The following is a 26,963-nucleotide window of genomic DNA, read 5'->3' as shown; positions in this document are numbered from 1 at the left end:
TTATGTTACTCTCAGGATTGGAAACAGCTGCAAGATGAGGCAGAGATGAAAGAAAAGGAAGAATGGGTGAAAGTAGGGTGCCAAAAGAGGTCAGAAGATGATGTATGGATTTACCTAGATGGCAGGCCAGTAATGCAGACTATATGATTTCACAATTGGCTAGGATGTATCACAGAGTCACCCATATAGGCAGGGATGCCATGATCAGACTCTTTAGGCAGGATTGGTTTAATCCGAAGTTCAGGAATGTAGCAGAGAGAGTCTATGCCAGAGATGCTTAACCTGTCAACAAATGAATCCAGGCAGGAAAACAGTGGTCTATATGGGGATAATTGGAAAGGCAGAAGGCCCATTTAGAAGGCTACAAATACATTTTATCCGATAACCACCTTGCAGAGGTTCGAAGTACATACTCGTTATAGTTTGTTTGTTTTCACGGTGGGTGGAGGCATACCCTACTAGAAGAAATGACAGTATAACACTTACCAAACTATTGTTGAGAGAACTGATTCCACGGTTCAGTTTTCCAGTAACTTTGGAATGAGATAGGTCTCATTTTAATAATTAAATAATTCGACTGATCTGTGAAGCATTTAAAATTGAACAAAAACTGCACTGTGCATATCGCCCAGAGGCTTCTGGAGTGGTAGAACAAATAAATGGCACTATAAAAACAAAACTTGCAAAGGTATGTGGATCCACGCCACTGGAGTGGTCTGATGCTTTACCTCTTGTTCTGATGGGACTCAGAAGTATTCCTGACAAGAATACTCATGGGAAGTGCAATGAGGCAAGCATGTATACCAGGACACAAACTGTTGAATAGAACTGATGATTTGGTATTAGACTATTGCAAAGAACTGGCTGACCTAGTGTGTTCTATCTCTCACCAGGTTGGAGAGGATACAGTTGCAAGGCAGCCGGATCTAAATCCCGGTGACTAGCTGTTGGTGAAGAATCACACTCGAGAGTCATGCCTAGCACCAAGGTGGGTAAAACCACATCAGGTTATGTTGACTACAACAACAGCAGTGAAAAGTGCAGGCTTACCTAATTGGATTCATGCAAGCCACACTAAGAGTACCAGCACCCGACGAGGAAGGACCCCAAATGACTCAAGCAGTTGAGGCTGCAGAAGGTTGTACAGCTGAAGGACTTAGACTAACAGATCCTGAAGTAGCTGATCAAGAACAACCGAGCATAAGTCAGGATGACTGGATACCAGTGGTTGATATACCCGAAGTAAATGTGAGAACAAGAAGCCAAATCCAGTTAGAGAGACAGGAGAATAGTGAGCACCAGTCAGGTATTGAAGAACAAGCTCAGGAAAGTGAAAATACAGCTGTTGGAGAACCTGAGCAGGATCAGACATGGAGAGAACAATCTACTCAGACAGAAGTGGATGAAACCATTCATGAGTCTGAGGAGGGACAGATCGGTCTAGAAGAACACGTTCAGGCTCCAGAAACCAAAGGGCAGTAAGACCTGAGCAGGACCAGGTAGAAAAAGAACAAGTTCAGGTAAAGGGAGAAGAGAAAATCCAGATAAAACCTGAACAGTGTCAGGCCAGGGAAGAAGAACGCATCCAGGCAGAAAAGAACGTTATGGAAATAAGCCCTGGACAAGGTCAGACAGAGAGGGATTCGGAAAACGAAAATAACCAGATTGTGCCACAACTTAATGAAAATAAAAGAGCACTTGAAGACAGTGACAGTGCAGTGCAAGCAAAAAAGGTCAGATGAGGTGATAACTGGCCAGGTGGTGTGAAAAGGTTAAAATATCATTTAAAGACAATTAATGAAGAACCTGACCAGGTAAACGAAATTTCTAGTCAGTCTGGGCCATCTACTGATAAGCCCAAACGAAGAAGTCAAAGATTAAAAGTATTGAACAATACGTTCAAGGGTCTGAAACGAGAACTCTTTTGCCCTAACTGTTTTCAATTTCAATGCTGCGTTGAGGATTTTCTCTTTTAGAGCGAAGGTAAGAAAGTTAACAAGAATTTTTCTGGGTTTGGATCTATTGGGGTTCCTTTGGAAGGGATATCTGTGCACCCTCTGTATATCATGACTTAGTGCTTCATCTGAGTCCTCTAGCTGTAGGGAGGCCTTGAGTAAAGAAACAATATAAGGTCTAATGTCGGATCCTTCACTGCCTTCTGGAACATTCAGTAGGAGAAAGTTATTTCTACGCGCGTTATTCTCCAAATTTTCTAGTCTATCGCTAAGCTCTATGCGTTCTTTCTTTAGCAGTAGAATTTCCGACTTCCCCCAGCCCGAGGTCTTCTTTTAGTTCACCAACACTATTCTCATGAGTTACAGTCCTGGAGTTTAAAAGATCCACTTTTTTTACCAAGGATTCACAGAAATTTCTGATTTCTCCTTGATTAACTGCAGATACTGCAAAGCCCTTTTTTATGTCTTCAGATAATGTGAAGAGAGCTTCCAAGCCTGCGGGTGAAGGTGATAGCAAAGATGAAGAGCCTGCCACTTGTTCCCCCTTGGATTCGCCGTTAGAGACTTGTTGTGGAGGTGGCAGTGGCTGTGACTGATTCTGGGTCTGTGAGCAAGCCAAGGAGCCGATGTTCGAGCTGCTCATGGGCTCATGGGGGTCCGAGGGTACCCAAGGTACCCCCAAATGGCCCTGATGAGAGACCAAATCTGATGCTGACTCCATATTACTATCAGATAACACTGTGAATGATAGTGACGATGTTATGGAGGTATTTAAGCTTGCTGAGCTCAGCCTGAGGGTTTCGGCTTGTGCAGCGATATCCAGAACCTCTGGTTGAACCCTAAAGTAGGAACGCAGCAATGCAGTAACCCTAACTAAGATGTTTGTGGAGTTACTTTTTGGCCTCTTGGGTTTTATAGATCTGCCCTTAACTTGGTAGATCTGGAAGGCAGAGTTGCTAGTTGAAGCTGGTGCGGCGAGGGCAGGAGGAGACTCTAGTCCCCCAGGGACGACCTTGTCGGTGCTCAGATCTAGGACCAGCTCAGAGTCCTTACTGGAATTATCTATGGCAATAGAATTATTTTTGAAAATCGCCTTAGCCCGACCAAAACTCACCCCAGCGCCTTTCCTTTGCTTCTTACAACCCCTTCTAGCAATAGTAGCCGACTGCGACGTTTTCTTAGTGGGGAGAGAAGCTTCCTGCGGGGGTTTGAGGGACAGGAGGGCTTGACCCTCGGGGGCCAAAACCTCCAAAGAATGCTGCGTTATTTGAAGAGCTGTGCCCCCAGTCCCTGCCCCGGTACCTGGTTCCGATATAGCGGCATAGTCCTCTACAATCTCACAGCAACATTCTCACTGGATCCTCTGCTCAGCAGCTCGAAAAAAGCCACTGATGCTGCCTCTGCTGTCGTTCCCCCGGAGATGGCCTCGTGCGGCCGCCTTAGGTCCCCTACAGAGCTCCAGGGCGGCTTCAGACCAGCGGGATGGCGCGGATAGGCGTCGACCCGCCTCGTCTCTGCACATATTCGGCTGCACGAAAGTCGGCAACGCTGACAACGCTCACCTCTCACTGCAGGAACGAAGCAAAATAACCCGGGGAGAAGACGGCAAAAAGGAAGGTGAAGAAAGCAGAGAGGCACACGCCGAAAAGGTCTACCGTCTACCGGCTGCCGGCTGAATTAGCTGATTAGCTCATTAGGTATGTTCAGTGGCTGAAGCGAGAGCTCCGGGAGCAAGCGACTGCTAGCATGCAGGCGCCATGTTCCCCACGCCATACAAATGTGGTTTCGTTTGAGATCCGGTCCAACCTCTCGAGGTCCACTTTGGATAGGCAGTGGGAGCTTGGGAGGAGGTTGGAGGATTTAAAAAAACATGGCGCAGTAGCCAAACTAAAATTTCCAGCCTTCCTGAAAGGGATGCACAATAATAAAATGCACAACTTAAGAACAGTTCAGGAGGCGGATGAGCTGCTTGATAGCATTAGCAAAGGGGGACCATAAGGGATCGTCTTAACTTGGGATATCGCTAGGCTGGGGTAACATCGTTATTGTTAATTGAGGGTTTTGCCTTCTCTTTCTCCTTTTGTGCTGAAGAGTTAGTATAATAGGTGATTATAGGTGGAAGGGGGACAATAATGAGAGGAAACAATAAGATAAAATTGAGGAAAAGAAAAGGGGGATAATAGTGTATACTTACCTGATTTCCTTCTCTTTTAAATTGGTCCCGACTGCTTCTCAGGGTCGAAAAGGTCCTCTCCGTAAATGTTTTCTTTGTTTCTGTACTTTTTTCTTTTCTTCACTTTATCGTAAGTGGTGGGGGTGGGCACCTCCGGGATGCAACTGCCTGGACTTCATCTGTCCAGATAATTGGGGTAAGGGTTCTCCAGCGGTGGGGGGAGGGTTGGCGGGGTACATGGGTACGGGGTGGGTGCAGCAGAGAAAAAACATTCCTCATTCTCCCTTTCTTGATTGTATCTATCTCATTCTTAAGAGTAATGGCTTTGGAACTGTGTTGGTTTAAGTGCTGGTGCGGGTCATTTCAAATTCCCTTTTTAGTGATTGGTCTCTGGCTTGTCCTACTATGAGTTCCATACAGATCTTGTCCTAGAACGTAGAGGGCCTGCACACTAGACCGAGAAGAGACAACATCATACAGTATCTACAGGATTCATCCGTGCAAGTCATAGCTCTTCAGGAAACGCACCTTCTCAAAGAAGAGACAGTCTCTCTCTTTAAAAATAAAAGTTGGGTGGGCTGGTATGTTTGTACTAGTCAGTCAGCAAATCTCAGAGGGATTCTAATTCTATTTAAGTAATCAGCTAAGGCGCACATTTTACTGCAACTAGTTGACCCAGTTGGCAGATGGGCTATTGTTAAAGGTACGATAATGGGGACTTTGTTTACCTTGGTCGGCTATTATGGACCCAACCAAGATGACCCCTCCTGTCTTAAGACTATTTTTTCCCTATTTGTTGGACTTTCCTGAACCAATAATACTAGCTGGGGACTTTAATATCATCCTGAACCCCTTATTAGACAAGACTCCAAACAATAGAGCCATGGTCCCTTCTAGATCTCGGGATTTTCTACTAGGGGCAATGAAGCAATTCGCCTTCTCTGATATTTGGAGGGAAAGATCAGGTCAGCAGCCAGGTGTCTCGTTTCGAAATTACAAATATCGGCACCAATCTAGAATAGACTATGTTTTGATAAGTAATTCGTTAAGAGGCAGAGTGAAAAAAATCTCTTACTTGGCTAACCATCTTTCAGACCATTCAGGTATTCTGTTGGGTCTAGAATATCCATTACCTAGACCCTCTAAGACATGGTCGTTTGACCGCTCCTTACTTTTGGAGGAAGAACAGATCTTGTTCCTAGTACTAGAAACCAAATGGTTTCTGAAAACGAACTCAGGGTCGACTTCTATAACAAACGTAAGGGACTCTCTAAAAGCTTTTTTGCGAGGCCAAATCACCAGTAGTTCTTGCTATAGAAACAAAAGATACTAAGAAGAGATCTCATCCATTGAAGAAAAGCTGAAGGTTGCTGAGGCCGATCTAATTCGCCAAGCCTCCCATGAAATCCAGTAAAAATGTCAGGTTAAGTTGGATGGTCTGAAGGATCAGTTAGAGAACATCTTGCACTCTAGGCTTACTCGAAAATGGGAGGCAAGCAAAATCGCCCACTTGAAGTATGGTGAAGGGGCAGGCAAGCTCCTTGCGTGGAAGACCAAAATCAGACCAGACAAGGAATCACATTAAGGAAATTATCAGTGGCAATGATACTTTTTCTTCAGATGGGGAAATCAGTCATGCTTTCCAGACCTATTTTCGGGACATCTATTGTCAAGATAAAAGGGTGGATAGCTCTAGTGCTCAGAGCTGGCTGGGAGGCATCCCTCTTCCCTCTCTGAAGTCTGATCAGCAACAATACTTCGACCAGGCTTTCACTCATACTGAGGTCAGGGAAGCCATTTAACACTGTAAGAACGGGAAAGCAGCGGGCCCTGATGGGCTCCCAGCCGAGATCTATAAGATGTTGTGCGATAAGATCATTCCCACCCTGACGTCGCTTTTTAATCAGGTGTTAGAGGAGGGCCTAAATGTAGGAGAGTAGGATCTGCACTTATGTTGCCCCCACTTTTTTTCTGATGTATACACTGGTTTCTGGCTATAGTCTGGCTGGGTCCCTGCTAATCAGGGCCCCAGTCTCTCTGTTCTCTCTAAACAACTTGGTGTGCATATTAGATGCACTAGTGATTGGATACTGTGGTACCTTATGAGCCCCTAGTATATGGTACCTTAGGTACCTAGGGCATTGGTACTTTACAGGCCTACCAGGGACTGCAGCATGTATTATGCCACCCCTGGGAAGCATTCTCAATCGGACACCACAGGCCTGCTACTGCAGCCTGTGTGAGGTAGTGTTAGCACTCCTCACTGCGGTATAGGTTCCTATATCTCACCACACACACATATATATATATAAACCTATCAGCCACCCCTATAGCAGGCCCTATCAATCCAGAGGGCAGGGTGCTTGGTTTACTATGTGAGGGGATGCTTCTGCATGAGCAGGACCTCTCTGCAGCTGGCAGAGTCTATTCTCTGTTACTGTTTGTGGATGCGGTTAAACCATATACTCTTAAGTGCATTATAACCTCGCGGTAAATGCTAACTTTGGAATGACTGCATCAAAACATGTTGTGTTTGGTGTCAAACAACTTGGAATCATACCCCCACACCAGTAACTGGTGTGGGAGTATGATCCCACCCTTCTAGAGGGGATGACATGTACCCACTGTACTAAACGGTAGAAATCTGAAAGAGCCCTGGCATCACAAAATGGATGCCACCAGCACAGACACTGGGCTGCCCTCCTGATGCTGACTGAAACTCGCAGTGGAGGAAGCCCAACAAAAGGCATCCTGTCATAGGGAGGTGTCACCACATTCCAGAAAGGATTTAGTGTATTGGGGCTGGGTGGGTGCACTCCTAGAGTGCTTTGAAGTCCTGCACTGGGGGAGCAGTAGGCTCCTCTGTGCATATGCCAGCTCAAACCGGTTCAGGGGCTACCTGTCCCTGCTCTGGCGCGAAACTGGACAAAGGGAAGTGGGTGTAACCACCCACTACCCTGACCCTCCTGGAGGAGTGGTCATAGAGCTAGGCCCTCCCCTATCTTCACTATAAGATAGCAAGCATTGCCATTGCAAAACAGATAACCCTGGGCGACGCTCTACAAAGAAGAATCCTGGCCCTTCGACGTTCCACTACCTTTGGAAGTCAGAAGAATCTCCCTTGGAGTCAAGGAGTGACTCCCCTGCTTGGCAGGCACCAAAAACCTTAATCAACGGTTGCAAACTTTCCCGCTCCCGGCGGAGTTCGAAGTCCCTGCTGCCCCGGAAGTGGATTTCCTGACTTCTCGACGGCCATTGTGAGTCCCCAGCGAAGCTGTGGCGAGTGGACCCCACGAGTGACGAGGAACAGCAATACCTGGGGACCGTGCACTATTGTCGAGTGCAAACCCTAAACAACGTTCTACGAACTTGTGCATTGGACCATTTGTGGCCAAGGCTTCAGCAGGTCTTGCACCAAAAATCAGCTGCCTACCCCGTCCCGAGTGACCGTGGGCTCCTGTGAAGCATTTCCTGAGGCGGCATCTTCGCGATCACTTGCCCGTTGGCTAGTGGGTCCCCCAAAGACTTTCTCATCGACTCAAAGGGCTCTCCTGGTTGCTCCAGGCCTGCCCTCACTTACCCTTGTTGGGTGAGTCCATCAGACCTTGCTGGTCTGCTCCATCGACTTTCTTCAGTCTACACGAGACTTGCAGTTGCCAAGGCTTGTTGGTTCCAATCCGGTTGCCGACACTGTCATCAGCTGCAGACGTCGTGGGACACTCCGAATCCAGCTGCTGGTCATCGTCGATCCCTCCTGAACCTCGTGAGCGAAGAGTCAAAACACCATCGACGACCTGAAGCAACGCGACATCTGTGGTCATCCATCTTGCTGGCCACCGGTCACTGGCAAGTGACCTTGAACACTGTCCCTTTAATTTTCAGGTCTTCCACATCTTCAATCCATCTTCAGATTCCAGCGGACACTTCTCCAGTCGTCTCAAGCAGCAAGTCTTCTTTGGTCTCCCTTGAAAACAGCGACTCGACCCGACACCAAAAGACACCTATGCACCCGGCTTCCCTGGGTTAGGTAACTCGTGCACTTCGGTACCCTAGTGTGTGTTGGCCCTCGAAGTACTTACCTTGTAAATGGCTTGCTTGTTGACTTCCTCGAAGTGCTCTAGAACTTTAAAATTCAAACCGCGACTTGCTCCATTGAAACCAATAGGGAACCCGCGGCTGTGTTCACACACTGCACGCGTGTCCCGTGGGCTTGTTACTTACCTGCTAACACTGCAGTAGTGAAGCCCCAGCGATTCCCCAGGCCCTAGGCCTTGTCATTTTGCAAGTCGACATTGTTAACCCATTTTTTTAGTATATGGTCTGGTACGCCCATAGGGCTCCAGCCATAATTGTGCTTAATTTATTGTGAAACGTTGACATTTGAATGTGTACCTGGCTTCTAATCTCATAAAGAGATTAGTAGAGTGTGTCTAGAAATAAATACATATATATTTGATATATATACCTGTGTGGTGTTCTTTCATTTGGTAATTCAAGAGATTATAAGGTAAAACAAGCTGCTTTACATTCCTCAGAGACTTAGCCTGAAGGCTGCTCTCCACAGCTATCACTAGGATAGCTTTCTTTAAAAGGTTGTCTTAAACCTATCTACCATAAGAGTCGAATTGGGCTGGTGCAAGGTGGCCACTATAACTAGTGACCAGCATATGCCAGGCCTACTTCTCAGACTAAAGCTCCCAGCTTTGTGGAATGACGCTACTATAATCCTGATTTTGAAACCAGGGAAAGCTCCATCAAGCTGTGGGTCATATAGGCCCTTATCACTCATGAATGCCGACTATAAAATCTTCACTTCAATATTGGTAGCAAGATTAGGTCTCGTGGTGGGAGACATCCTCTATTCAGATCAGAAGGGCTTTGTCAGGGGCCGGCAGCTTTCTGACCTCACTTATGACTTTATTGGCACGATTGATCTGGCTTCCGCATATTCCCTTCCATTAGCAGCCATGACTTTAGACGCCACCAAGGCCTTCGACAGAGTGAATTGCACCTACCTGTCGGAGGTCATGAAGAAATTTAACCTAGGGGAAAATTTCTCTCGTATGGTTCAGTTGATCTATCAGAATCCATCTGCCAGACTTCTTGTTAATGGCAACATTACTGACCCCTTTAAGATCTCAAGGGGGACCAGACAGGGCTGCCCACTCTCCCCTCTCCTTTTTTATCTATATTTTGAGCCATTTGCTCAACGGCTTAGAGACTACCCTAATATCCAGCCTTTTAAGTATGGGGAGTGGCAGAGGAAGGTCGCCCTGTATGCAAACGATATCTTAGATCTTTCGGCTAACTTGCAATCAGCTTTTCCAGCCGTTATCAGTCTCGCCCAGGAGTTCGGCTTGGTTTCAGGCTATGAAATCAATGCCTCGAAGACTGAAATCATGACTTGGAATCTTGGAGGGACTCAGCACCAGCACCAGATCAGTTCCAAAATGAGATACTTGGGAATCATTGTTCTTCAAGACATCACTAAGATCACCGAGACCAACATAGCTACGGTGGAAAGGGAGAGCCAGAGGCTAATGAAATCTTGGGCCCTACTTCCTTTATCCATTATAGGCAGGGTCAACCTGATTAAGATGTCAATACTCCCTACAATGACTTTCCTCTTTAATTGTATCCCCCTTCACTTAGAAAAATCTAGCATTGATAAGTTGCAGAGGGATATCAACTCATTTGTCTGGGTGTATAAATCTCCCAGGATCGCATGGAAAAAGCGGAGGCGAAGGAGAGAAAAGGGAGGCCTTGCTTTCCCAGATCTCCAGCTCTATGCCTGGGCTTTCCAACTTTAACATTCACGTATGCTTTTGAGAATGTCTGTTAACACTGGTGCGGGTGGGATGTTCCTGGCTATGCTTAGAGGCACCAAACTACCGGAGGAGGGTTTTCTGTTCAAGTTCGGCGACCCAAAGATTTTTAAAAAGGTCAAGTTGAAGGTTCTCCAGGGCCTAGCAAAAACTTGGGCCAAATTGAGGGGCTCGGTGGCGCTTGGTTATTTTTCCAGCTTGGCTCCCCTCTTGGACTCCCCGGGGGCTCCAGAGTGTCTGAGGGACAGGCTGGCAATACCTTTGAGAGAAGCTGGGTTAGAGGTCTGGGTCGACCTGCTCCCTGGGGGTACCTTTGTTTCATGGGAACAACTCGAGGTCAAGGTTGGAGCAGGCCTCTCTAGATTTAAACACCTTCAGCTGGAAAGCTGGGCCCAATCACACTCACAACTAAATCGTAAGAACTCAGTGGGCTGTGGTAGCTTCCTAGAACGCCAGCTTGTGACTAAGCCCCCTGGGAAGAAGGAAGTGTCTTTTTGGCACCAGGCCATACAAGCGGTGGATGGCGAATTCAATCTTGCTGAGGAATTGTGGGGTGGCTCCTTACCTACACTAGACTGCGATCAATTATGGCAGAATTCTTGTAAAATCTTAAAGGAAGTAGTAAAACCGGCCTGGTTAAAAAGGAACCACCTGTTTACTATCCACAGGGCCTATTTTTCTCCACATAAACTGTCAAAAATTGTTAAAGGCCCACCGGTGAGTTACAAGAAATGTGGGCAGGTTTCTGCCTCTGACATCCACATGTTTAAAGAATGCACTGCCCTTGCTTCCTTTTGGGATAGCGTTGGAAACTTTTTGGTAAGTACCTTGGGATGCCCTATCAACATTGACTTATCTTTAATAATATTTGGATCTGCAGACAAAGTTACCGGCCCTGCTGGATCATTGCTTTTCTATGCTATCCTTCTAGCCAGGATGATTATGCCGCCTTAATACTCTTTGGGCTAAGTCGGACACTTCCAGTTTTTCCCCTGGCAGTTTTACAACGAGTGTCATCTAACTCTTGGAGCTTGGCGGAAGAGTTATCTCAGTTGGTTCTTCATTGATCCCCAAGTAGGTCTGTTACCTGTAGGCGGGTATCCACTTCCAATTGCCTACGTCCCTCAGCTTGCTGAGTGTGGGTACAGACATCTCGGTGTGAATTGAAGCAAGGTTGGTGGCGAATGAGGATTAATAAAAAAAAAATTAAAATAAGTTCAAGGGTCCTGAATGGACCTATGTAATTCTTGAAGAATTCGAGAATCTAGATTTAAATGAAGAAAGTGATGAAGAAATAAATGCAGAGCAGATTGTCAAAGAAGTGAGACCAACCTGAAAATTCCCCAAGAATGTTAAATTTCACAAATAATTCGAAAGTAAAGAAGAGAAATCTTCTTAGCCCAAAATGGCTGATGATAGGGCTGCTGGAAAACCAAAACGAAAATGTATACAAAGATGCTGTAGAATATGCATATGTAGTATATTTTTAGTACTTATAATTTGGTTAGTACTAACAGTAGCCATCCCTTATTTGATGGTTACAAAAGAAAAGAATAACACAAATACGCATGAAAGGGTAGCTAACATTAAAAGAGATAGAGTAGTATTAGAAGCACCAGATGAGTATAAGATTAAAGGAGACAGAGTAGATTTAGAAACACCAGATGAGTGAGATGTACATCACACTGTGACAAATAATGACACTGCTTTAAATGTATTTACAAAGTTATTGGTGCAATACGTGGACACTACGGAAGTTAGTGATTGTTATGTGTGTATGAAACGACCTGCATCAGTAGCAGAAGGTGTAACATATCACCATATTCCATTATCCTATGGTATTTCTTGTAGTATTTTAGCAAGTTTGTTCTATAGAACAGGAAAATTACAATATTATTATTCTAATGTAGATGTGATTTTTTCCGAGGTTCCCATGCGAAAGAGCATGAACCCAGTTCTTAGTACTAAGGATGCACAGTTTATGGGAGAATATTTTCTAACTATGAAAACAATAGATATAGCTGAAGCACACTTTAACATGTAAATTACACGAAGAAGAAAAGATATTTTTGAATTTAGTTGAGCAGAGGAGACCGGACTTCCAAAGAAGGGCTTCTGAACCGAAACCTCAGATACCTCAATGGGCTGAGAAAGATGACATTTATAAAACTGGCAAGACTCATGCTGCTATGTCCCTGGACTTTGAAGGGAAGATCTGCCTCCATAGATTAAAGACTGAATATAACAATGAATTTATTGGTTCCAGTGAATGTGAACGTAATTTCTTAGTGATTGGGGGATGGGGACTGAAAGGTGGAACAGATCCAGTATTTCCTGGAGTTTATTACGTGTATGGAAATAAAGCCTATTTCAGGCTGCCTGATCATTGGTACAGGATTTGCTATTTTGGAATAGTATTCCCAAAGGTGTACCATGTGAAAAGAATCACTGGAAGCAATGAAGACGCAAAGGAACTAACACGTATAAAAAGAGCTTGTTTTTCTGAAATAGTAGGTGATATTTTTAGTGCACTGATATCTTCAGTGGGAGTAATTCTGAATTCACGAAAAATGTGTCAGCTATCTACAGTAGTAGATCGGTTATCTACTGACACTGCTGGAGGATTTTTGATGATCAATACAGAAATGGTTGCAATTAGATCTATGGTTTTGCAAAATCGACTTGCTCTTGATATATTATTGGCAAAAGAGGGCGGAGTCTGTAAAATGCTGAAGGCGCAACATTGTTGCACCTACATACCAGACAAAAGTGTTGAAATTGGAGGATATATTATGAATATTACAAAATTGGAAGAAGATTTGAAACAACTGGATTTTGACAGTATATGGAAGAAATTAACAAATAGTATTACTACCATAGGGAGCTGGTTTTCTAACATACGTAAGAGCATAATAGGTCAAATAATATTACCAATTTTGGGAATAACACTATTGGTCTTAGCAATAATGATATGATTCAAATGTTGTAAGAAAAGAAAAAGGTATGAAGTAAATGAAAATGGAAAGAAAAGAAAGTATGCGGAAATACAACTCGAAGAAATGAAAGGAAATCTATATAAAAGGATGAAGGGTTTACGGTATAGAAATGAAAAGGAAGGATATGAAAAAGTTGAAGAGGGAATTGAGATGTGCTAAAGTTGGCATCCGATTTAGGTGCTGTGAAATTAGTGATGGCGTAAAATGCCATCAGAGAGGGGATTGATGGAGCAAGGACTCGTATAAAAGAGACTTGCTTGAATGCAATCTTCTCAAATAACTAGCAATACCGTAATAATTGTGTTTGTAAATACTAATAATCCATCAAAAATTCGTACATTTAAGCTTAGGGGAAGCTTGCCCATGTGTCGTACTAACAAGTAACCCGAGAGTGACTAAAAATGGCTGCTAACGAGGGAATCTTTACTGCGCCTGCGTCAACTACATATACGTAGTAATGACGTACCTATGCTTTGGAGGGAAATATTTGCAGCTGCGTAATCGCTTTCAAAATGGACGCTTGGAACTCACATGTTAATGCGCATGCTTATGCTGAAACAAACCCCTACAAAATTTGATAAAATGCTAATGCGAAAGATTTATATAAGTAAAGGGGGTTAGAGTAGAGATAGGTGGTATACAGTGAAATCGTTTTAATTTGAATTTAATGCGTCTCTTTCTGACTTCTTTATTAGTTCGTATTTTGGGCCTCAAAGGATGTCAGATGTCCATACCCCACGTGTCCTCCGCACATGTGTACTTGTAACCCGCCAGGGACCATGACGAATGAATTTGAAACTCATCCAAGGTCACGACCTCTATTTGTCCTGGGAACAGAATCATCTTCCTGACTGATGAATGAAGTTATTAAATTGTATAATTTTGATCGATAAAAATGTGAAATCGGGTGGGAAATAAAGCATTGGAAAGTAAATTAAAGGGCGGGAACACAGAACAATGAGCTTAAAGAAAAATATTAAACTTAGCATGGTGCGATGATCATCTCCCCTTTTCATGTACAATCAGAGTTAGAAGTTTCATAAATTCGAAACATTAAGGGGTGGTACATGCCATTAGAAAGGTATAATTGAGGTAGTTTAGTTAGACACACACAGCGAGACGGAGAATAATGAGAGACCGAGATGCTGTCCGAGAATTAAAAGAATACTAAAGAAGATCCATTTCCAGACTTAGAACTTTGAGCCAATTAATTAGAAGAACATCGTGGAAGAATCGAGGAGGCACATAATAGAAGAAGATTGCGGAAGAATCGAGGAGGAAGATAGTGTCAGAGAGGGGTGCGACGCAGGCGTCGTATCTAGAAGCGGTCATCTATCCTGTCCCTGAATCCTGTCCTGAGCCTTTGTCACCTGATCTGTCCCAGGGGACCCATTCCAATTCCTTGGCCATGGGGTTGGTTTTCACACCATTCTAGGTAACTATAATTCTGTGTAGTATGTCATTGTACTGCTCTCTCTGTTTTCTCCCTATTCAGGTTCTGTCATCGTTATCAATTTGTTTAACGATTATTCTATTTAAATTTTATTCCCGTCCTCTCCTTGGAGAAAATGGTGTTCTAACTGTATTTTGGTTCTTGGCTCACATTAATTAACTAGATAAACATTTAAAAACTCTCCTGAGTCTGTGGTTATTTAAAGAAGGTTTATTCTACGTATATGTTACCTATACAGTTAATTAAAAGATACATTGACCAGAGGAAAGTACATTTGGTCGGAAAGGTTTGGTAAGAAATGGTTAAGATGAATTCATCTTACAGGTATTAGTATAACAAATTGACCCCCAGCGGTATCTACTAGCCTACGTGAAGGAGTGTGTGTTTATGGGCCTAGGTGAGTATATAGTTGAGTACCTGAGGTTAGTAACCCGTTGGATCAATTCACCCCTGTCAAGGGGGAGGGGGGACACTGCCAGGCATAACTGCACTGGTTCACTCCTATCAAGGGGGACGGGGGACACTGCGGGCATAACTGCACCGGTTCACCCCTGTCAAGGGCGAGGGGGGGACACTGCGGGCATAACTGCACCGGTTCACAATCATTATAGCAGATGCTCTACAGGACACAGACGTTTTAATTTAACTCACAGGTTGAAGGCTGTTTCCTATGCACTGGTGCAGCCACGGGGCACGCGTTCATGTATATTTATCCACCAGCAGCACAGAATACCAGGGTGCTTGAAATCCTTCTCAGTGCACCTCAGGTGAAGTCCCACTCCAGGGCACAGATGCCTCCCGCTGGCTGCCATAGCAGCACCTTCCCCTGTGTGAATCATGGTGACAGCCTGCACGTTGTTTTCCCACAACGGAAACTTCTGCTTATTCAAGCAGCACTAGTTCCCTTTAAAGAATATGGGCTGAATTAAAAAGCAAGGCTTCTCACTTGGGAATACAATCAAAGGGGTGATGGTCTGCTCTTCCGTCTTTGTCGCCAATCACAGGGGTCGTTATGAGCGAAAGTAATAGTGACCACACCATCATCCGCTCCACTCAACACACATGCACAGACGTCACCCATAGATTACACCGACACTTTCATTGTGGGTGAAGAACTGCTGCAGGTTTATTTCATACAACATAAGTATGACGATAAGTGGGTTATCTTACGGGCGATCCAGGGCAAGCAGCCCCTCGCTGCTCCGCCCGCCTGGCGAGCCAGCACGCACGGTGGGTCGATGCCCTGCAGTGCGGCACATATTTTCAGATCATCCTTTGGATCACGTGATCTGTCGCATACTCCCGCCCCTTTTGACAGGGGCGGAGCGTGTTGTGGCACACCCCCGGTAGGTTCAGGCCCCCCAACCGCCCGAAGGACTAACGGGGCGCCGTCGCGGTCTTCGCAGAACCTCCTTTGGCTCCCGGACCTTGGCTCGGGCACCCTTACTGTGCCGGACAGGGGTACCCTTACTGTACCGCCTGTCGCAGAGGTACCCTTACTGTACCCTTCTGCCTCCAGATCGCCCTGTAACTCCGCCTGCAACGCAAGAAAAAAAAACAAACAAAAAAAAAAAACATTAAAACGTTCCAATAGCGCGCTACCTCTGCTGCGCAGGGTAAGCGGAAAGGGTGGGAATACGCGTGGCCAGGAGGAGCGCGCAGGAAGCAGAGGAAGATCAGAGGGGGTGAGGCGCCTAAAAAGGGGGGGCTAGCCTCGCCCACCCTAGTGGCACGCTTCCCCCGGACAATCCCATTGGGGGCCTCCCCTCCCCGAGGTGCGGCCTCACGCGAGGCGGAGCAAGGGGGGGAGGCTCCGACGGGCGGCCACTAGAAGGCTGCCCTGCTGATGTCCCCCTGCGTGGGACGCGGGCAGCAGCATAGTGACCACACCGTCATCCGCTCCACTCAACACACATGCACAGACGTCACCCATAGATTACACCGACACTTTCATTGTGGGTGAAGAACTGCTGCAGGTTTATTTCATACAACATAAGTATGACGATAAGTGGGTTATCTTACGGGCGATCCAGGGCAAGCAGCCCCTCACGAGCACTGCATCTAAAGATACCATCAGGCACAGAGAGACCGAGCGGCCCGCCCCAGAATCACAGGAGCGGAAGCGACCCCGAGGTTCGAAATATGGCACTCAGCCCCAAAGTCGGCAGGCCAGCCGAGGCACCACATCCCCTCTCCGATCCATCCACGGGTCTGATCGCCAGACATAAAGCGCGACTCTGCCGAACACAGCCCCGGCGCGCACCAAAGCACCAAACGCTAGCACCCCGATCCGTTGCCCCAAAGGCGGCTGCGCCGTTGATGGGGGGACACGCTGTAAACAATTGCTGTAGACTTTGCCCGTCAGGGATGACCTTGCCTCCACTGCTGGGGATTGAACCCCTGCTTTTTTGGGACCTGCAACACCAAAGGCTGACAACAATGCCGCTGAGCTACGGCTTCTGCTAAAAAAGCACTCTGTGCCCCTGTGCTGCAGGGGCTCTTAGACGAGGTAAAACAGCGAGGCCTCATTAACATGCAATTGGTCTTTTAAAGACCTGTGAAGTGCTCGGGTGCGGCTGGGTGTGTGCCCGGAAGCTGTCTCCCCGGGCTGCCAAACACGACGGGGGGGGGGCAGAAGCCCTTGGAGTGCAATGGGTGTTGCGCCGTTTGGAGTCTAACCCTGCATTGGAAGCAGAACGGCCCGTATCTAGAGCACCCCGGACTGTGCGTGGAGGCGACACCAGTGCCACGTAGCGCTGTACAAGGACAGTCCTGAGCGCGCTGTGGAGTCGTGCGTACGTGCTCTGCGGTGTAAAACTGTGACGCGTCTTTGCACCCAGACTTTACAGCGCTTGCATAGCTCCTCTGCCTTGTTAAGGGTGTGCTGTAGCTGAGTGTGCAGGCGCCTGCTTCGCAGCGCTGTCTGCAGCGTTAGCATCAGTGCATTAAGAACTATATTATTTAACAACTCTTCACGTCTTCTGCACGTCAGTGAGAAGTCCGTTTATGGTCGTTGGAAGTAAATGCCCTCTCTGAGGACCGAACTCAAGACCTTCTAATTATGAGACTGACGCGCTGCCTACTGCGCTACTACACGCCTCTGCATGTATTCGACTGTGTTTCTATATGTTAAGTTGCAGTCTCACTGCAGCTGTATGTTGCGTGCAGGGTATATCGTTCTCTAAGTGTGAATGCGGCTTGTCGTCATCACGAGCTGGAGTCTACCCGTGTGACACGCTAGATAAATTCTGTGTGATGCCGATGTGTGCGATGGACGGCACTGCTAACACCACTAGTTTGCCGCTGCCCACGTCCCCCGCAATGGTACCGCCACAGCATTAGTGCCTACACCATGGTCGCGGGGTTACGCAGCTGTTCCTGCATGGCGCGAAACTCCTCGCATGGCTCGTCGCGGTTTGCTCTGTATCCCGTGTAAACCTGCGATAACTACGGACCATTCCGCTAACCCCACACTACTCTTCGGCTGGGCGGGTGCTGCTGCCGAATTAGCAAGCCGGGTGACTGGTTGGTGCAAGGGGAGCGTTCGGTCGTGGGGATTTCGTGGTGAACGCCTTTCAGTTTTTTGGCGAGAAAGAACGGGCGCGATATCACACGACGGCCCAGCGAGTCAAGCCACCCCACACGGCCGGCGTCGCTGGGCGATGCCACTTCCTTCCAAATAGCCATCCCTCCTTCTAGGCCTGCCTGCGGCCCGGTAGCGTCAAATCCCGCCGCGATTATTTCTAAAATTCCGCCACATTATCCCTCAGAGGCGCGGGGCCCCACTTGCGTCCCCCCCCCCACCCGTGGCATCCGAGCCACAGGGCCCCGTCAACCTGGTCATGCCCAGGGACAGGGCCGGGGTGGGAGGGGGGGTTGCAAAACTCACCGATGCTCGATGGTAAGAACGCACGACGACGCAGGGGACCCCGATCGTAACCGCGTGGAATGGTCGAAACCGTCGATGTCAATACGCGTGGCCAGGAGGAGCGCGCAGGAAGCAGAGGAAGATCAGAGGGGGTGAGGCGCCTAAAAAGGGGGGGCTAGCCTCGCCCACCCTAGTGGCACGCCTCCCCCGGACAATCCCATTGGGGGCCTCCCCTCCCCGAGGTGCGGCCTCACGCGAGGCGGAGCAAGGGGGGGAGGCTCCGACGGGCGGCCACTAGAAGGCTGCCCTGCTGATGTCCCCCTGCGTGGGACGCAGGCAGCGGCATACTCGCTAGGCAGAGCGTTCTGCAGTCTCCTGTGTCCGCAGATTCGGAGAAGAGATCTATAGGTGCAGCGGTGGCATTGAAAAATTAAAGACTGCTCACAAAACGTTTGTTTCCACTTGGTGGCCAGTGGTTTAGTACATCTGGTCCCTGGTTTCAAACTGTAGTACAACTGTTGCCGAGGTTATCTGATTCTGCTCAATAAACGGACTCAAGAAGACCTGTCAGGGTATTATTCCTTGTGTCACTCCCAGACCGGAGACCTTCAGACCATCTGTGAGAGGGGTGGAGGTTACAACCAGCGAGAGACACAAGCCATGCTGAAGAGTGACCAGTGAGGACTGGTACCAGAGCTGCCGATGCAAAGCTCAGTGGCGCCCCCAGTGAAGAGGGGAGGAAGCTGCTGGCTTCAGTTATAGGGTACTTTCTGAGCCCAAGAATCCATGTACAATTCATGTGGCACGTGCGTTGTGGAAGTGTCGAGTACTCTGCATACTCAGTAGATGGTTTGCTTCCGGACATGCTGGTCTGTAGTACTTCAGAGAGTCGGCCTCCTATTGGTTCCTTGGCGCTCAGTTGTATTTACATGTTACCTATACATTCCAAGAAGGGAGTGAAGGAAATCAGGAGTGAAGGAAAGAAGGAGGAATAGGAGGAAATAAGACAGGAAATAAACAAATGAGCAAGAGAGACCGACAGAGAGGCGAGAGAGACCGACAGAGAGGCGAGAGAGACCGACAGAGAGGCGAGAGAGACCGACAGAGAGGCGAGAGAGGGAGAGAGCTGTGTGCGTGTTGCAGCATGGCGAAGAAGGCATGCTGTGGGCCAGAACCGAGGGGATGATGAGACGCGTGAGTAGCTCTCACTGTGGGAAAGGCTCTGCTTGCCCGTGGAGTCCGCAGTGTGTGAGAGGTGCAGTGAAAGGATTAGACGTCCGGCCTCTCTCCGGTCAGGTGCTGTACCTGGCTCTGGCATCCGTCTCCTCAGGATCCGCACACCCACGGCCGCGTGCTCCCCCTCTCCCATCAGTCCTTCTGTGCACCTCCTTCACGTTCAGACTCTCCTGCAAGTCTCTGCTGGACGTACCCATGGAGGCCCAAGGGTTGGGGCCAATGGCGGCAGCAGGGAAGGGCATCTGTACCAGGGGCCGAACAGCTGCCCCTGGCGCGAGGGACACTGGGACTGGGGGCAGCCTGTTCTCGAAGTGCGATGGGGTCATCAACCTCGGCTGACCTAGAATAGCAAAAGAGAAACAGACACAAGTGAGGTAGACCAAAGAGCAAGAGTGAGGCTACAGTCTACAGATGATCTACCCAGCAAGAATTCCACTCAACACCTGCACAGAATAATTTAAAGTCAACCTCTGACCACCCTTAAGATAACATCCCCACCACAAACCTACTTTCAGAAAGGTCAAAAGCCACACCCCCTGCCACATATCGGAACCCACAAAAGAGATGTCTCTTGAACCCGATCCAGCGAATGCAACCCTATATGCTCCCTTAAAACATCCATTTACCCAGTAACACCCCCTTGCAAGCGTAAAAAGCCAACATCTCAAGGCATTAATTAGACACACAAGAGACCTCCCTTAGCCCAGATCCTTCAAATTACACCCTCTAAGCCTCCCTTGAGGCACGGGCTCTCCCCGAGACACCCTTTTACTCAGAAAAATTAATCATTGAATCTCCCTCTTCAAAGATACCAGATCCACCAAAATCCTGCTGACTTTAAATACCCATTAAAACAGGGGTTCATCTCATCTGCCATATATATTCACTCTCTCACGGAGTGAAGTCTCACTATGCAGAAAGGGGTTTCACTCTAGTCTATCAGACTGCAGGATAGCATCACAAGTGGAAATGACTGCTTACCTTATTATGTACCATGGGTTTGACCTAAATCGTTCAACCTCACACCTCTGAAGGCCATGAAACTTCGGTATATTAGTGCTATAGAAATAACTGTTAACATAACATTTCAGCTGCAGATTTTTAACTGAGAAGTGTTACCTGCTGGCTTTGGAGGTTCCAGTTTCTCCTCAGTTTTTCTTCGCTCATCCATCGTTGTCTGATTTGGCCTTAGAAGACATAGAAAACAACACCGTTTGGATGTTTGTATTCCACACTTGCGTGCATGAGTGTCGGATAGTATTCACCTAATCCCCGTGCTCTTGGGACTAACGACCATTTTCTTTTAAGTAAACGTTTGAGATGGGTTGCTCTTAGAACTGGGAGAGATGGAATCACATCTCTGAAGCAAGGTAGAGCCTACACTGATTAAAGGAATGACAAGCTTAAGAGTGAGTGAGTACTGCATACATAATATGCACACCGCACTGGAACCCCTGGGCACAGATTCCCCGGATCTGGCATCTAATCTTAACACCACGCATTCCAAATGAGACCACAACATTAAAACATGGAGTTTTCTTTGAGCCCTCGCAGTTCTCGCCTCTGTTCTCCATCTTCGACGCCTTCTTGCTTACCTGCATTTACTGACCTGTAGGAAATACAGGACTTTACTTAGTGAAAACATAATATGCCGATATGAGTTGAGTCAGTGTCTTACTCAATGCAACCTCGAGGAAGCGCAGAGCAGACAGCTCGCAACGAAACACTGTTGAAGACCTTTTAATTCTTGAAACCACAATATACCAAAAACCGACACAAAATACAAAACTGCGACAAAGGCCCATTATTTGAACCAAAGACCCTACTTTTTGCATTTTTTATTGTTTATAAACGTAATTTTCAATAGTAGGGGATGAGAAAACACCTGGCACGATCAAATAAGAGGGGTACCACAAAACCACATCTGCTTTTGATAATTATATCTTCTCTGATTGCCTTGGTTTTGGTATCTTTGATAGCCACCACAAAAGGAATACGATCCTCTGCCCCTAGCTCCCCGAAAAGGAGTCTTCCGATATTGTAAGGTGCCAAGGGATCTAGCAGGGTCAGTATCTTTTTTGATGTCTTGCAAAGCCTCATCTATATGTTTCCTGAATAACATATCACCATCAAATGGCATGACCAAAATCTTCATTTGGACCTTAGGGCGAAAGGTGGTAGATTTCAACCATCCCTGACGTCTAAGGACTGCTGCTCCGGCAAGTTGACGAAAGCCCAAGGAGGCTAGGTCCATAGAAATATAAATAATTTCTGATGCAGCCCTTTCTCCTTCAAGAAGAATTTTCTTTGCCTCCTGCTTCTTGTAATCAGGTAGGTAATCGAGGTATGGAGAAATGTCCGACCATAGTTGGCGGTCATATCTCCCTAGAATCGCCAAAGAGTTTGTAGCACGAACTGAAGCACCCACCATGGTGGTGAAACGCTTACTAATGTTATCAAGGCGCCTTCCATCCTTATCCGGCGGTGTTGTCACAGGAATGGATGGATTCCGAGACTTACGCTGAGCCGCCTGTGAAATAACGGAATCTGATCTAGGATGTCCGGACAGACAAGCAGGAGCATTATCCAGTGCTCTGTACTTTTTTCGATTCTAGGGAGAATCGCAGGCACTGAAAATTGAGTTTTCATTATTTTAGTCCCTTCTTCCCGGATATGATCTATTATAGGGATAGAACGTACGGACTTCCTACTCTGGTCCTTAAAATCGTAAAGGAAACAATCTGTTTGCTTCACAGATACAGGAAGATGAAACCGTGTTGCTGCCCTCTCCATAATTGTGTGAAAACCTCCAATATCTTCCGGAGGGGAATCTAGTGCCTGAGGAACTGGTGAGGATGGCGTAGGAATCAAGTATTGATCCCATTTATCCACAGTTGTGGGAGAGTTTGGTAATTCCCATCTTCAGCCACAGTATCGCCATCATCCTCTTGGACTAAATGTTGCGCAGGTACAACCTCCTGAGGAACATTGATAGGGGCAGAAGGACCTGCAATAGCAGCAGGTTGTGTTGGAACAGGCGCTGCTGGTGGAAAACGTGTATGATAGATCCTGCATGAAGGCCATAGGCATTTGCACCATAGGTTCCTGCTGAAATGAAGTCTCTTGAGGACCTCGCAGAGACTCACAAGGCTCATAGTACTCTTCCTCATCGTCATCATCCTGATATTTGATCCAGAGTTGAGAAGGGTTACGTGCTGGGCTAAAAAGTCCATCATCATCTGACTCCTCCAGATAGTGACTAGGAGACAAGGGTGAAATATGAGAAACGTCCTGGTAATAAGTTTCTTGAAGATGGGAATGACGACGATAATTTTGATGTAGAAACTGGCGTAATCTGTAAAGATTTAGGCCTTTTACGCTTCAGTGTCGACGAGATGTACATAGACGGTGAGCCAGTATCAGCCGAGATAGCCATAACAGAAGCTACCGTCGACGTTGTAACCGTCGACCGAAAAACCATCGTAGACGATGTGGTCGTCGTCGATGCCGCTGCCGTCGTCCATGGTGGACTCGTCGACAGGAGTAGTATCATCGCCGACGGTGGACCCGTCAACGGGAGCTGAACCATCATCGACGTCGAAAGCGTCGACAGCATATGTCCCCTCGATGACGAGGTAGGCGTCGATGAGATTGGCATCGTCGATGGCGATGATATAATCGTCGACGGTGCCGTCGTCGACGAAGCGATCATCGACGACGGGATGTTCTTTGTCGACGACGAGGAATCACTCACCATCTGAGGAGATTTCATCGACGACGGTGCTTTTCTCGACGTCAACAGGATCCTGACAGACTCAGAATTCGTTTTCTGTTGTTTTGAGGCAGTTTTCACGGAAATCTTCATTTTTTCACCAGATTTCACCTCTGAAGAGAATGAAAGCTTCTCTTTTCTAGAAGAAGAGTGACCAGTCTCAGTGTGAGGCTTCTTTAAGGTCTCACTCTGTCGCTCAGGGGGATCATCAGATCTATCCCTCTTTTTGGCCAGAGGGGTGGACGCCTGAGGACTAACACTGCCATCATCTCCTGAAACGACATCAGATGTAGCCTTCAAATTCCCCAGCCAAACCAGCAATCTTCCTTCTCTGTCCTTCAAAGTCTTGGCAGGGAAGGTTCTACAAATCCTGCAGTCTTTAACCTTGTGTGCTGGGTAAAGACAATAAATACATTCCTTGTGGGGGTCCTCAAAATGTAGTCTGTTCTTCCTACATGAAGAACAAGGCAAAAACAAGCTTTTCTTTGAAGAATCAGACATAGCTACTCACAAAGTTCAGCCAAAGGTGAAGAAAAACTGAGCAGAGCTCAGGGAGACTCCCTGTCACACGAGGTGCGGTAGAAAATCTGAGGGTTTGCCTCTCTGTGGAGGGTTCTAAGAGGGTGCTGCAGCCTGATTGGCTGTGTTCCAAATTTGGTTCTTTTTACAAAAGGACCAAGATAGGCTAATGTAGTGACTTTACTATCCATAGTAGCCTATTGTATAATGTTTTTATGACTATTATGTATACATTTATTGTACCGCGAGACTCCCACCTCGTCGGCAATACCCCAATACTGGATAAGTTTAACTGCTACATTGATATGGAAAATGATGATGTGCTGGTCAGACCAATCACAGGGGAGGATCGACTCGAGCTGGGTGGAGTCCGCTTTGCAAATGACTAGATCGAGGGTTGACCCTTTTTTATGGGCGGGGCTGTCACAGATTTGGGACAAATTAAGGTCGGATAGTAAAGCTTTGAGGCTATTGACCTCTGGGTCGTCAGGGTCATTCCAGTGGAGGTTAAAGTCCCCCAGGAATATCTGAACGTTCTGTTGCCAGACATTTGTGGCTAGGATATCCATTACGTGTTCAATGAAGGCGAGGTGGTTTCCTGGTGGATGGTAAAAGGAAGGTAGTGTGCATATTGGCTTGTTATTATTAGAGAGGTCTAAACATAGGTATTCACAGGAAGGGAGAACCGGGGAGTTGGAGTGGTTCACAGAGAAGCTGTTCCGATGTATGCAGGCAATACCACCACCTGGCCTATCAATTCTATCTAGTCTATAGAAGGTGGTGTGAAAGTAGGGAGCACCTCCTATTTCTGATTTAGAAAGTAATAATATCAATGGCTTACATAGAAACATAGAGTTGAGGTTTACGGATCAGTAGGCCAACGTCTTCCCCTCCAAACCAGTGCCTACTGGTTTAGTACTAATTCAATTTGACCAGAAGGAGGCACACCTTCGAAACATATCCTAGTTCTTTCCTGCCTTATTATCTCTGCTTGTTTATTATAAATTCTCAACATTCCTTCATTTTCTCTTGATTAGAAATCTTTGTTATTCCGATCACATCAAGTCTCTTAGTTATAATTTCCTCATGTTCCAGACCCTCCCTTTGCAGACCATGAGCAGTTTAAAGAAATCCACTCTTTCATCTCGGGTGGGGCTCCACTGTTGAGCGTCCTCTTTCCAAGTCAATGTGGATGCTGCAGTCAGTGCTGCCTGGATGAGGCTCTGGTTCCGATCTTGCAATGAGCAGAGTTAAGACCTTGAGGGACTCTGGGAGTTTACACCCTGAGGAAGAGGGTGTTTTCCTCAAAACACATGTTGGATGTACGTATGGACTTAGTTTCAATAAAAAAAAGATTTCTGGGTCTGGAACCTGAGGAAAATCATGTCCAACAGAGTTGCTGTGATCCGAATAAAAAACACATTTCAGATAAAGAGAAACACTATGGAATGTTGTCAATTTGTGATAAAAGAGGAGATATAATAAGAGAGGGAATGAACTAGAACAAGACTTGAAGGTGTGCCTCCTTCTGATGAGGTCAATGGTTTAAGACTGCAAGTGAGGTCACTACCACTGATGAGTTACCAACCTCTAAGTTGGGTTGATAACTGATTTTCAAAGGGGAGGGTTCTCAATCACACCTCTTCCCATTTGGGAATGGTGTTGGCAGACTCAGAAGGAGAAAGCAGTGATCAAGGGCACCACTGCCTGTTCCACCTGAAGTGTTCTAAAACAACACTTTAAAAAACAAGCAATGGCATAGCCAATAGGACTCGCCTTTGGGACCTTATGTGTTTAGCCAGAACTTTTGGCTATGTTGTAGAGCATTGTGGCTGCCGTGCATTATGTTGAAAAGTTATAATAAAAAGTGTTAAGCATTTTTGTTACCTTTATACAAACGAAGACGACATTATATACAACTGAAAAACCTGATTAAAAAAAGATTTTAACATAAAAAATGTCATCTACTTTTTTTGTACTTGCACTGCTGGCAACTTCTTCCTGCCTGTTCTCATGCTTGTCTGTTATACATTTTTTTGTTATGGGGAAGCGGAACATAAATAACAGGGACATGGAGGTTGGAAAACAGTAATTTAATTAGAACACGAGCAGCGGACGGACACTAGGGGTGAATCAACCGATGCCAGATTCCAAGGGAAGACTGACGTGATGCTTAGGTGGTGCGCTGATGCAAAATGGTGGTGGTGAATGATGTTTGGTGCTCAGGTGGTGACACTATATGGTGTGGATTGGAGGTACGTTGTGGATTGTGGAGTTGTGGAGTTGAAATATGTTGTTTGGTGTGCAATTATGCCGTGTGTATTGGAAATGTGTGGAGTTGATTTGTGTGGCATGGAACTCTGGTGTTCAGTGAAATTATGCTTAGAGAAATTGTGTCATGTTGTGGAGTGCACTTATGTTGATCGGTGGTATGTGGTATACAGTGCATTTATGTGGAGTGTATTTATGCTGCATGGAGTACAGTGCAATTCTGTGGCGTGTAATTATATGGCACTGAGTGGTATTATGTGGAGTGTATTTATGTTGCATTGAGTAGAGAGTAATTATGTGGCGTGTAATTATGTGGTACTGAGTGGTATGTGGAGTGTATTTATGTTGCATTGAGTAGAGTGTAATTATGTGGCGTGTAACTATGTCGCACTAAGTGGTATTTTGTGGAGTGTATTTATGATGCATTGAGTAGAGTGTAATTATGTGGCTTGTAATAATGTGGTACTGAGTGGTATGTGGGGTGTATTTTTTGCATTGAGTAGAGTGTAAATATGTGGCAATGAGTGTTATTATGGGAAGTGTATGTTGTATTTAGTAGAGTAATTGTGTGGCATGTATTTATGTGGCACTGAGTGGTATTATTTGGAGTGTCTGTTGCGTTAAGTGCAGTGTAAATATGTAGTATATAAATATGTGGTACTGTGTGGTATGTGGAGTGTATTTATGTTGCATTGAGTTGAGTGTAAGTATGTGCCGTGTAATTATGTAGCATTCAGTGGAGTGTAATTATGTAGCGTGTAATTATGTGGCACTAAGTGCTATTATTTGGAGTGAATGTTGCATTGAGTGCAGTGTAATTATGTAGAATATAATTATGTAGCACTGAGTGGAATTGTGTGGAGTGTATGTTGCATTCAGCAGAGTAATTATGTGG

General features: G+C 46.3%; 1 pseudogene across 1 annotated transcript in view; it reads right to left on the bottom strand.

The window, feature by feature from the left end:
* The window catches only part of LOC146869040 (coiled-coil alpha-helical rod protein 1-like), a 206,051-nt pseudogene extending 185,362 nt beyond the window's left edge, over window positions 1-20,689 (bottom strand). Inside the window, exons 1-2 of the transcript XR_014971950.1 lie at window positions 20,626-20,689; window positions 19,576-19,846 (exon numbers count right to left, since the gene is read on the bottom strand). The product of XR_014971950.1 is annotated as a coiled-coil alpha-helical rod protein 1-like (transcript). The remainder of the gene's footprint in view (window positions 1-19,575; window positions 19,847-20,625) is intronic.
* Window positions 20,690-26,963: the final 6,274 nt, after the last annotated feature.

This window comes from Triturus cristatus, chromosome 1_1 (genome assembly GCF_964204655.1).
Source record: "Triturus cristatus chromosome 1_1, aTriCri1.1, whole genome shotgun sequence".
Classification (NCBI taxonomy): domain Eukaryota; kingdom Metazoa; phylum Chordata; class Amphibia; order Caudata; family Salamandridae; genus Triturus; species Triturus cristatus.
The sequence above is the reverse complement of the archived record's forward strand: the minus strand, read 5'-3'. Positions and strand labels throughout refer to the sequence as shown.